At 37.1% G+C, this 12,903-nt stretch overlaps 1 protein-coding gene across 2 annotated transcripts in view; it reads left to right on the top strand.

Annotated features, from left to right (window-relative positions):
- The window catches only part of LOC106875423 (monocarboxylate transporter 13), a 133,053-nt gene that overhangs the window by 8,143 nt on the left and 112,007 nt on the right, over positions 1-12,903 (top strand). The window contains exon 1 of one of the 2 annotated variants that reach the window (XM_014923562.2): positions 4,278-4,685. The exons of the other annotated variant lie outside the window; for it this stretch is intronic. The gene's annotated coding sequence lies outside the window, so the exon portion shown is untranslated. Of the gene's footprint in view, positions 1-4,277; positions 4,686-12,903 lie in introns of those variants that run through there. 2 annotated transcript variants of the gene reach the window in all.

Raw genomic sequence — 12,903 nt, forward strand, 5'->3', positions numbered from 1 at the left:
TCAGCAAAAGAGACCCGATAGAATAAGTACTAGGCTTACAAAGAATAAGTTCCGGGGTCGATTTGCTCGACTAAAGGCGGTGCTCCAGCATGGCCGCAGTCAAATGACTGAAACAAGTAAAAAAATGAAAGAATAAAAGAATCACATTGAAAGGAAACCCCTATCACTTCTCTTTCTCCATTTCCACCTTCTACCATCTGCCCCTAACTGTGGCTTCTTCAATTCTTCCTCCAATATTTTACTATCATTCTGTTCTGCTTCCAGACAATCTGTTTCCTAAAGTGGACATTGTGTCTTCTTCCACAGAAATGTTTCTATCTATAAATAACTTCTTCAGCAATCAATGTTTAGGAAATTCTACAATTGGATATTGGTCACAATTGATGTTTGCTGCTCCGTAACTTCTTCCCTTCTCCCACCACTACATGCGCGTGCACACACACACACACACACACACACACACACACACACACACACTCTCACATCTTTTGATGTTGTTTTTATTCTGTATCATTCTCATCCTCTTCCTCCTCATCATATCTCATCTTTGCTTTGTTCTTGTTCATCTTTTTTCTTCATCTTCTTCACTTTTGTCTTGTCATTGTCCTCCTCCTCCCATTCCCATCCTTCTTCTCTCTCTTCCTTCTCCTCTACATCCCTCCCTCTTCCCCTTCCTCTTCCTTTTCTTCTTCTTCTTCTTCTTCAAATTTGATGTTTTTGATTATGTTTGTTCAGTTGTGTCTTATGTATTCCATCTTTGCTGTTTTATGTTGGCTTCTCAACTGTTGTTACTGCTAGCAATGATGTTCAACAACAACAACAACAACAACGATGAGTCAACAGAGGAAACTCTATGGTTGCTTGTCCTGCTAAACATAGCAGCTAAAATCCTCAAAATTATGCCTTACAAATTTAAAATAGGAAGGACATATTGGACAATTTAGTGCTAGATGGATGACTGAGGCTGGAATAATTCTATCATAGGTCTACTTGTTCAGGGGTGACTTTGCGCTAAATAACTACTACTACTACTACTACTACTACTACCACCACCATATGCAGTGAAACAGTAACTACAGGAAGAAGAAGAACTATGAAAATCACGTCATCGTTTAGCCCTAGGCCAGTCCTGATTGTGCAGACCTATGATGGAAGTCATACCATCCATGACCATCCCATCTGTTAATTGCTCTACATTATCCAATGACCTTACGGCTCCCAAGTGAGTAGAATGAAACAATTTGGGTGTGGATATTTAAACAGCTAAATGGATATGTCGTCATCCAAGCATCATAAACACTGAGCAACGAAGGAACCTCTATGTGGTTACACAACATGTTGGAGATAACAGCTAAGTTTCTCTCACACTACATCTTCCTATCATAACAACAAGGGGACATTGAATAATGTAATCCTAGATCTGGCATGGATGACCTTTTTCAAGAAGCAGGCTGTATGAGTCATGGCTCATCATCAGGTGGGCTACAACACCCCCCAAAAATTCAATGTAATTTCCCTGTAGGTGTCCCCATTTAGAAAGTAATGCAGGTACCATTTTGCCCATGACTGTCTTGGATATATAAAAAGACGGAATGGTCATGTTTGGAAGTCCTTTGATCATGTAAACGCTTCCCCCAACAATTGGCCCTACCCATCTGGAGCATCCATTATGCAAATGAGAGAGGAAAGGAAAAAGAAGGCAGGGAGAACATGTATTGGTGACCTCTTGACCTATAAACGTTGACAAAAAAGAGTTTTCGTGGTTGACATGTACTTTTACAGAGGGTAGGCTCATGTGACATACAGCAAGATATGAATCAATGACTTCAAGATTGGTTTTACTGATATTTTCTGAGTTTGTACATTGAGACCATGTATTGATACCAAAACCGTTACATTGTGTAAGAGACATCACAAGCCATTTTGAAAATGTAAAAAGCATTTTTGATATTCTCTTTCCATTTATGAAAGAATTTCGCTGGGCGAAATGCTTAGCGGTATTTCATCTGTCTTTATGTTCTGAGTTCAAATGGTGCTGCAGAGTTTCCCTTCCTGCCTTCTCTTAATAGTTTGAAAGTGAGAGCTGCCAATCCACACAATCCATTATCACTCTTTAGACTTTAGATAGTGGCTCAGTAGGCTAAGATATACACACACATATACACACACATACATATATATATATATACATATATACGACGGGCTTCTTTCAGTTTCCGTCTACCAAATCCACTCACAAGGCTTTGGTCGGCCCGAGGCTATAGTTGAAGACACTTGCCCAAGGTTCCACACAGTGGGACTGAACCCAGAACCATGTGGTTGGTAAGTAAGCTACTTACCACACAGCCACTCCTGCGCCTGTTGTTTAACTTTGTCCCAGCTTGATTAATCATCCATAATATGGAGATATCTGAGACTACGCTGTCCAATGTATTGGATTTTTAAGCCAATAGGATGTGAGCGGAAGTGAAATTTGCTGCTGTTTCTAGCAAATTGCATGACCATTTAAGAGATCTTCCCATCGGTTCAGTCTTTCACAGCAGGGGACCCCTCTTCCTTAAATAGGAATATATCATCGTCAGAGCTAAAGGAAAATACCTCAAGAAAACATTCAAAATACTAAACATATATTCATGCAATGGCGTCTCAATTACATCATCCTATTGGACTGACTGGCACTTCTTTTATCGACCCCACTGACATATTAACAGCAATGTTCTGCATGTGTGTGTGTGGCAATAAATGTATGTGGCTGTATGTGTGTTTGTGTGTGTCAGTGTGTATATGGCTGTGTGTGAGTATGTGTATGTACATCTGTGTATGTGTGTTTCAGTCTGTATGTAGATGTATATATGTATATATGTGTGCACATGTGTCAATGTGTATGTATGTGTGTGTATGTGTCAGTGTGTATATGGATGTGTCTGTGTGTATATGTATCTCTATGCATGTGTATACATATCAGTGATTTTTGTGTGTGTATATATATGTATGTGGTTGTGTGTGTGTGTGTATCTGTGTGTGGTATGCTGTTTTGTTTTGAAAATTTTTATTTCTTAGTTAATTTTTTATTTCTTAGTTAATTCATTTATTAAAAAGTTTATAATTAGCACGTGTTCTTGTTTAACCTGACTCTTAGTCATGTGCCTGTCTATAACTGTAACTCTACACTCACTGTCCAACCTACTTGGGAACTCAAAACTTAAAACTTCTCCCTCTCTCCTTCATTCTCTCTTTCTCTCTTTCTCTCTCTCTCCTTGACTCTTCTCTCTTTTTACTACTATATCTGTCACCACCACCACCACCATTACAGCCACTACCATCACCACCACCACAATAACAACCACCACTTTCATCATTATCCTTATTCTCATCACCAACTGCTAACCACCACCACCACCACCACCATTAACTCCACCACCTTCATCATCTTTATTCTCACCACCACCACCACCACACCATCCCCATCACCTCCATCATCCTCACCACTATCACCACCATCATCATCCACATCATTACCATCAGCCCCAACACCACTACCACCACACCAATGAGGGAGCATCTATATGATAGTTAGACCTACTAGAAATAGTAGCCAAAATCTCCCTCAAATCATACTGTTATGTAGATAACATAGTCCTAGATTCCTGAAAAATGGCAGAATGGTCACAACTGGAATGTCATTGATCATAGGTTTGCATTTACTCAATCAGGGCTGACCTGGGGCTAAACAATAATAACACTGTTATCAGCATCACCACTATCACCATATCCGCCACCATCACAATCAATACCATCACCATCACCATCATCACCACCACCAACACCTTCAGTATTACCATGATGGTCACCAACACAAATATCATCATCTTCACCACCACCATCACCATCCCAAAAGCATCAGCATCACCATCACCATACAAGCAACAAGGAAACACCCAACCCAAATTTCTTCTTCCTCTTTCTCCTCTTTCTCTCTCTTCCTTCGGTAGATTCCTCTTTCTTCTCCTTTAATGCCTCCACCCCCTTCACAGTCATGCTCTACTCCGCCGCCTTCTTAATTGTTTTCATGTGACTGCACTTTTGTTTTTGTTGTTGACGTTGTTGTTTATGTGTCACTCTTAATTTCATTAGTTTGTTTTATAACATTTTTTTATTGTTATTTTTTGCTACTAGTACCACTCCTCTCTCCTCTGTCCAACCAACCAAGCTGTACTATTTGGTACTGGATTATTATTAATATTATTTAATATTAAAGTTCAAAAAAAGGGTTTTGTTTTTGGTTTTTCCATGTTTGTCTATTCTGAAGAAATTGGTAAATCTTGGCAGTAAATGTTCAGTTGATATTAATATTCCTCTTGCATCACACAGTGAGGAATTCATCATTCTTGAGGTTCTTTGTTGAAACCACTAACACTACCACTTACATCACCATCACCACCACCAGCTTCACTAGTACCAAGAACAAGGACCAAGTACATATCTTACAACAGGATTTACATATACCCCCTGCTGACAGTAAACAGTGGAATATACATACACACATTACATATATAAATATATACATACATACATACATACATACATACATACATACATATATATATTAAGACCCACAGAGGTCATTCATTACATTATTAAAACTTCTGAGCCAAATATCTTTGCCTGTAAATTATAACAAAAAGGTAATCTTTCATTTGTTTTGTACATTTTATTATGTAAGAAATTATTATTATTATTATTATTATTATTATTATTATTATTATTATTATTATTCAGTAGTCTTATTTTTATCATGTGCTTTCACTGTACTACCAAGCGCAACTCTGTGTGTGTTGGGTATGTGCTGTGGTTTGTTGTGGTGCTCTTGTTTTCAGTGTATTGAAAGTATTTTACATAGGATGTGTGCGATACCTAGTAGTGCTGTTTTCTGTATGTTATACATACTAGCAAATCCTGGTGTTTTTGTTATGTATTTGTCTGAATGTTTTTTTTTTATCATACTTAATGTGCCTACTATGATAGGAATTGTTTCTGGTTTTAGGCTCCAGATTCAAGTTACCTTTGTTACCAGATCTTTGTATTTTGAAAGTTTCTCTGTTTCTTTTAGAGAGACATTGTCATCTGTTGGTATTGATACATTGATTAGAAAACATTTTTTTTCTTGGTGATCTCTGACAACTATATCCAGCCTATTGGCCTTAATTTCTCTAACAGTGTGTATTGGCATATCCCAGATAATGGTCACTTCCACATTTTCTGTGACCTTTTCTACCATCTTTTTTCTGTTGTTATTCCATAGTGCTGGCATAGCTTCCAGTGTATATTGGTCTCATCTCTGTCGTGTCTGAATATATTCCTGCTTAGCCAGGACTGGACAGCCAGAGACAATATGATTTATTGTTTCTTCTCCATCTCCACATATTCTACAGTTACTTGTTATATTTTTTTCCATTACATGTTTTTGGTAATTTCTAGTGGGAAGGCTTTGATCATGTTCTGCAATTAAAAATCCTTCAGTCTCTGCTTTGAGTCCTGAGCTTCTCAGCCATTGTTGGGAATTTGCTTTGTCTATTTCTTTTCTGCTTAGTTTAACCCAATATTTGCCATGAAGGGGCTTTTCTTGCCATCACTTTATCATGATCCGTTGCTGTTCCAGTTTTAATTTGGGGTTTCAACTGTTTTACAGCACTTGTTGTTTCTTCTTTTACTTCAGAGATGTTAGGTACTATGACTTCTTTTTTGTATTTGTCAGCTTCCTTAAAGACTGAAAACAGTTTTTTGTTTTGTTCATGTTTTGTGACTATTTGTATTAGTTTTCCTTGCTTCTGAAGTAGGTATTTCTGTAGTCCTATGGTGGTTATTTTGTAATAGTTTTCTAGCTGTATAAAGCCTCTACCACTTTCGATACATTGTATATATAGCCTTTCTATGTCAGATTTTGGGTGGTGTATCCTAAATCTTGTCATTATTTTTCCTCTTTTCCTGTCTATTTTGATTAGTTCATTTAGAGTCTGTTTAAGAATATTGTAGTTGTAACTTATAACTGGGACAGCTAGAGTGTTGATACCTATTATCTTGTTTTTCACATTGAGCTCTGTTTTCAGTATTAATCTAATTCGTCTATAGTATTCCTTTTTTATTTTCTCTTTCATTTGTGTGTGTTGTTTCATATCTAGTTCATTGATTCCTAAGTCTGACTTTGGTCTAATTCTCTGATTTCATTTGCTTTATCTAGTGTTATGTTGCTACTCTTAACTAGTTTTCCTCTTTTCAAGGTTGCTTTGGCACATTTTTCTAAGCCAAATTTCATGTTTATTTCTTTTGTAAATCCATGTACTGTTTGTAGTAATGTTTCCAGCTGTTTATCATTTGTAGCGTACAGTTTTAGATCATCCATATACAAGAAATGACTGATTGTTTAGCCATAACAGTTGTATCCACATCCAGTTCTGTTTAGCATGTCATTATCATTTTCATATACACTCAATAGACTAGACTGTTGGAAAAGAAAAGATCCTAACATTGGGTTAGATACTTTAGATACCAAGAATCCTCCTATTGGACTACAACAACTATCCTTAGATGCCAAGAACCCTCCTAAGTATCCTAGCTGTCCCTAATAACACTGTTTTCTGGAGCTGTACTAAACTGGGTTTTATGCCTATTTCCTCTATCTATTTGTTCAGATTTTTAGGGGTAGTTCCCAATGCACCTATAACCACTGGGATTTTACCCGCACTTTCCATAGTCTCTGTAATTCAATAGCTAGGTCCTGGTACTTTGCTATTTTTTCTATACCTCTCATATTAATGCCTTCATCATCAAACTGGAAGATGGTATGTTGCAGAGCTCAAGGCCAGTAAGTTTTAGAGAAGACAAGTCGATTACATCAACTGCAGTACTTGACTGGTACTTTATTTTATCAATCCCAAAGGCAAAGTCGACTTCTGTGAGATTTGACCGCAGAAGGTAAAAAGTTGGGAGATGTACTGCTAGCCATTTTGTTCAATGTCCTAATGATTCTGCTAGGTCACCATCTTCACTTTTGATATGGAGGTTCTAGATTGTTTTGGGTGTAGTGTAGAAATTTGGATATATTGTACTCACCACTATCCATTTAACACAGAACTGTACCCGAAACAATGTGGCTGCAAAGCAAGATTCTTAACCACGCTGTCATGCCTGAGTCTACAAAATCTTCCATGGAAAACACTTCCAATATTAAAACAAATTTATTTGGATTCAGCTCCTGTCTCTCAAACAGTGGAGTTCAGTTTGACAGGCACTGTTTTAGAGAAAAATCTGATCCAGCACCATATTCCGGAAACCCTGGTCAGCTGGTGGGAAAGTAACAAGGGATTCAGGATATGAAGTTGTTAGACGTTGGTGTCTTAATGCAGGATTGTGAACATGTGGAAAGAGTTGTGAGGCCTGTCTCAACTGGGGATTGCTGAGTGATGTGTGATGTTGTCGTCGTTGTTATTGCTGCTGCTGCTGCTGCTGCTGTTGTTGTTCAGCTCTAAGGCAGACCTGATTAGGTAAACCTATGATCACAAGTATTCCAGTTATTTTTAGGAAACTATTTGTGCACTGATTGCAAAATAAGTGTGCTTGCACACATGCACTGCTAAATTAAAACATTAGCGAAAATCTCAAATATTTTTAGCAAGTTGTAACTGCTAGTGATGGAGCTATATGCCTCAAGATTTCTTGTGTTGTATCACATTATTAACTGAAGCTAAGCTAGAGATAATATTTGTAACAGATTGTGTGAATATATTGGTACAAGACAGAACTTGAAACCATTTGGTTGGGAATCAGACATCTTCACCCCACACCTATACTATCGTGTGTAAAGTAAACAGAAAATGGAGAAATATTGATCAACAACAATTGACTTACATCAATTATTATTTTTTAATTCAATACAAATAGACTGCATCCCATATTGGACTTTACCACATATTAGTAAGCAAATAATCTAAATTAATTGTTGGACACTTTATTATGATAAAAACTATTATGATTACTTCAAAACTTTATGGTACCTTTACTCCCTCTTTTACAAAACCTATTGACATATCCCATTATTGTTAATTTTTTTATTTTTACTTTCTTTTTAATACCCTATTACCCCCATATAAAGTCAATTACATCAATCCAAGTGTTTGAATGGTATTTATTTTATTGAGCCTGAAAGGATGAAAGACAAAATCAACCTTAGTCATATTTGAACTCAGAACATAAAAATGGATGAAATGTGGCTGAGCATTTTGCATGGCATGATTCTACCAGCTTGCTGTCTTAAGTCAAGTTATTCTGTAAAATTTTTTACATTAAACTGAAAGATTACTCAATACTTTTAGTGGAATACATAGTTATTATTCTCCAACAAGAATAGTGTTGACAGTAACTTTTTGAAGTTTTGACCTGCTGGCTGTCTGATGAAGGCTAAGCAGACCAAAACTTCGTAGTCACTGTCAACACTATTCTTGTTAAAGAACAATATATATGTGAGTGTGTGTGTGTATACACACACACATTTATACATACATATATGTATGTGTGTATAGCTTTAGTTGAGCTATATGTAAAATAACAACAAACATAGCTCTCTCTCAGAACTATTGACTGTAATTGGAATTGAAAAGGTGTTTTTACCACCTGACACATGCGTGTAGTTACTTGGTTCTTTGGTGACTGTTCATTATCAGAGGTTGGTGTAACTTGCCTAGGGCAGCCTCTGTTTAATGGTTGAGCTATTTGAATGGGGTGCAGTCTGAGTTGTGAGGGACTGGATTTGTGGTGACAATTTATGGGGAAATAACTCCCTAAATGAGAAACCAGATGACTTATCAGGAGGCACTAATGTCAGCATTATGTCCATTAGTTCTGAAGGCTTGGAATCGCATAACCCATCGGTAGGCTGCAGATTCCTGATCACTAAGCCAAACTTTTTTATGAGTCTATTTTTTATAGTCTCATATTTGTGAGTAGCTGATGGTTTGGTTAGGATGTCTAGCACCCTTGTTGCTGTGTCCTCATCATAGGCTGTTGTAGTGTACAAATACTTCATCAGATCTCAAGTGATATTCTTGAAGGTGAACTGTGCCTCAACTTGTGCATACCATACCCTGGCTCACTTTAGCCAGAACTGTAGGAGCTTAAGTGGATGGTATTTTTGTTTGCCCTGATTATGTATTTCTTTGATCTTTTTCTTTGGGGCCACCATTTATAGCTTTAGCTAAGCTATACATAAAATAAAAACAAATGGTGATTTGTTGAACTGTCGTTTATTGTGTGTCAAACATTTACAAATGTGAGAAAGAGTGATCCACCATTAAAGCCTATTTCTTGTTTTTTTCCCTCATAGGAAGTGGTGCCTCTGCCAACTAGTTCAATGACTAGTCTGGAGTAAAAGTTCTTGTCCACAGTTTGTCTTTTACAAGCTTACGGGCAATGCCCTATTTGTGTGTGTATCTTTGTGTGAGTGGTGTGTGTGTGTATGTGTGTGTATGTCTGTCTGTAAATATGTCATCGGTTGCCTTAGTATCTACACCGTCTTCAACTTCAATCTATATTTGCGTCTGTGTCTTTGTATACGTATACATATACATGTAGGTGAAGGCCTGTGTGTGTATATGAGTAAGTATATCTGTGTCTGAGTAGGTGCTTTGTATGAATATCTGTCCATGGCTATGTATATGTATATGGGATGGTGGTGTCGGGTGCCTGTTTATTTATTTATTTGATCAATATCTCCTTACAGCTTTTTTTAACATCCTGTTTACACTTTCTGTTTCTCTTTCAGTATCCTTATTACAGTTGCCATCAACGACTACTTTTAGAGATACTGAAGCATGCATAACTATCACATTGCATCACACTTGCATGCATGCACACGCACACACACACACACACACACACACACACAGAGGTGCATGGCCTTTGTATACATATATATGTGTGTGTTTGTGTATGTATGTGCTTATATATATAATAAATTAATATAATCTATATATATATATATATATATATATATATATATATAGATTATATTAATTTATTATATATATAATCATGGATTTAATGTCCACTTTTCCAGGATTGCATATGTTGGACAGAGTTTATTGAGGCAGATTTTCTAGAACCAGATGCCCTTCCTGTCACAAACCCTCACCTGCTTCTAAGCAAGGTAATATTTCCCTGTGACCAGACATATTTCCACACAATTTCAGAAATGAATGACACTGCTTGTATGGCAGTGTATGTATACATGTGTGTGTATATGAGTGTGAGTGTGTATGTATGCTTGTATTCATTTGTTTTGACATTGCATGACAGTTATGAATATGCCACATAACCAGATATAGTTTCATAAAAGATTGGAAATGAAAGACACCATTTGCGTGATGGTGACACTCAAGAGGTCAATGCAAGGAGACAGTCACACATACACATACACACAATTGAACCTATGCTGCTGACAGATGAAAGAATACCACCAGAATTGAAAAGCAAATTGGTACTTGGCAACAAAGATGCCTTTAAAAACAATCCTGGGCATTAGATGGCAAGACAAGATCAGAAATGTGGGGGTGCTTCAAAGATCCAATCCCACATACCTCAGTCTTGTCATGCAAGTGCAGAAGAATGCGGATGACAGGGTATGTCCTATGAAGCTGGGAAATATTCTAGCAAAAAGATCAATGACATGGATATCAACTAGCGGCAAATGTTACCTTCTCGAGTCATGCTGACTTATAAGGGCCAATCTCCCAGTTTCCATGGCATATAAATTCCCCACCCAGACGGGGCACCAGCCCATCGTAAGATTACTCATTTTTGCCAGCTGAGTGAACTGGAGCTCAGGAATCAATACCACAATCTTATGATCAGGAGTCCAATACCCTAACCACTAAGCCATGTGCCTCCACAACTGATGAGAGAGACCAAAGGGTAGGCCACAGAAAATCTAGAGATGCACCTTAAAAGATGACCTGTAGAGCTGTGGCATAAACTGGTTTCAAGCTCCAACCCTTGACAAAGACAGAAAAAGATGGGAGAGCATAGTGGCCAGTTGTTATGAGGATGGAGAAACCAGATGATCAGATGATATGGTTTCTTTTGGCTTTTTTGATTTCCATCTACCCAATCCATTCACAAGGCTTCGGTCCATCAGACACTATAATAGAAGACACCAGCCCAAGGTGCCATGCAGTGGTACTGAACCTGAAACCATATAGTTGGGAAGCAAACTTCTTACTACATAGCTACAAGTATTTTTGCATTTATGCATTTATAGATTTAGATAACTGTGCCATTTAATCAATACAATGTTTTATTTTAGCTCTGAAATTGCTGTTAGCAATGTTTAGTCGATGGAGTATGTTTAAAATTTTACATGCACTGGAGATCTAATGAATGACATTTGTTCTTGAAACACATGCATATGCATTCACATACATGCATATATGCACTCAGACTCATATATGCACATACTTGCACTTCAATCAATCACCACAAATATATACACACTCATATAAACAAACATATCTTCATGCAGCCTTAATACAATCATTTACACACGCATTGCCATGACCTATCTCCTGGTTTCAAGAGGTCAGTGATATGATTGAATATTTATAGAATGACATTGTAGTTTAAGTGTGAAAGGCTAGATCTGGCTGGTTTGAACATAAAACAGGTTGAATATTTGGGCCAGATATGGCCGGCTTAAATGCTAAAAGGTTATATATCAGCTGTGATAGCGACTGATATTTAAGTGTGTGACATTAGAGTACAGAGGTACAGAGTATCTGTGTCATTCAATACTCTCATACACATGCACACATATATGTGCATGCACGCACACACACATACACACACACACAAATGCATGTACACATACTTATATGTACACACACATGCACTCTCTCTCTCTTACACACACACACACATTATGGATAAAGTGTTTCACTTTTGAAGTTCACATTAAATATGAGAAAATTGGGTGATTTGATGACAGTTTGAATGAGTTCAGACATCCTGTTATAAGAGTGGGATGCATGCTGTACGGTGGTGGAGATGGTAGTGTGGTGGGTGAGTGGCAGGGGAAGGAGCATTACTATGGGACAAGGGACACACTACCTTACCCCATTTCTCAATGATGTCAGATGGTCAAGAAATGAATATTATTATTATTATTAATATCTTCACTATTAGTTTATGTAATCCATAAGGCGGTGAGCTGGCAGAATTGGGAACAGACGGGGCATAATGCTTAGTGGCATTTTATCCGTCTTTATGTTCTGAGTTAAAATTCTGTCATGGTTGACCTGGCCTTTCATCCTTTCAGGGTTGATAAAATAAGTACCAGTTGAGCACTGGAATTGATGTAATTGACTTATCGCTTACCCAGAATTTGCTGGCCTTGTGTCAAAGTTTGAAATCAATATAATCAATAATAATATTTATCTTTTATGTTTCTGGTCTTTCTTTCATCTTTCTATTTAGCAACATTGAATGTTTATATCTAAGTCTCTGCACGCATGTGTGTGTGTGTGTGTGTTGGTGCTGGTGTAGTGTTATAGTTACAGGTATGGCTGTGTGGTTGATAAGTTTACTTCCCAACCACATGGTTTCAGGTTCACTCCCTCTACTATAGCTGCAGGCCATCCAAAATCTTTTGAGTGGATTTAATTTATGGAAACTGAAAGAAACTCACCATATATGTATATATCATCATCATCATTATTTAATGTCCAATATTTCCAAGCTTGCATATGTACTTATGTACATATATACATATATGTACTTATGTATATATATGTATATATATGTATATATATATATATATATATATATATATATATATACATATATATATATGTTTGTATA

Source organism: Octopus bimaculoides, chromosome 19, assembly GCF_001194135.2.
Source record: "Octopus bimaculoides isolate UCB-OBI-ISO-001 chromosome 19, ASM119413v2, whole genome shotgun sequence".
Lineage (NCBI taxonomy): Eukaryota > Metazoa > Mollusca > Cephalopoda > Octopoda > Octopodidae > Octopus > Octopus bimaculoides.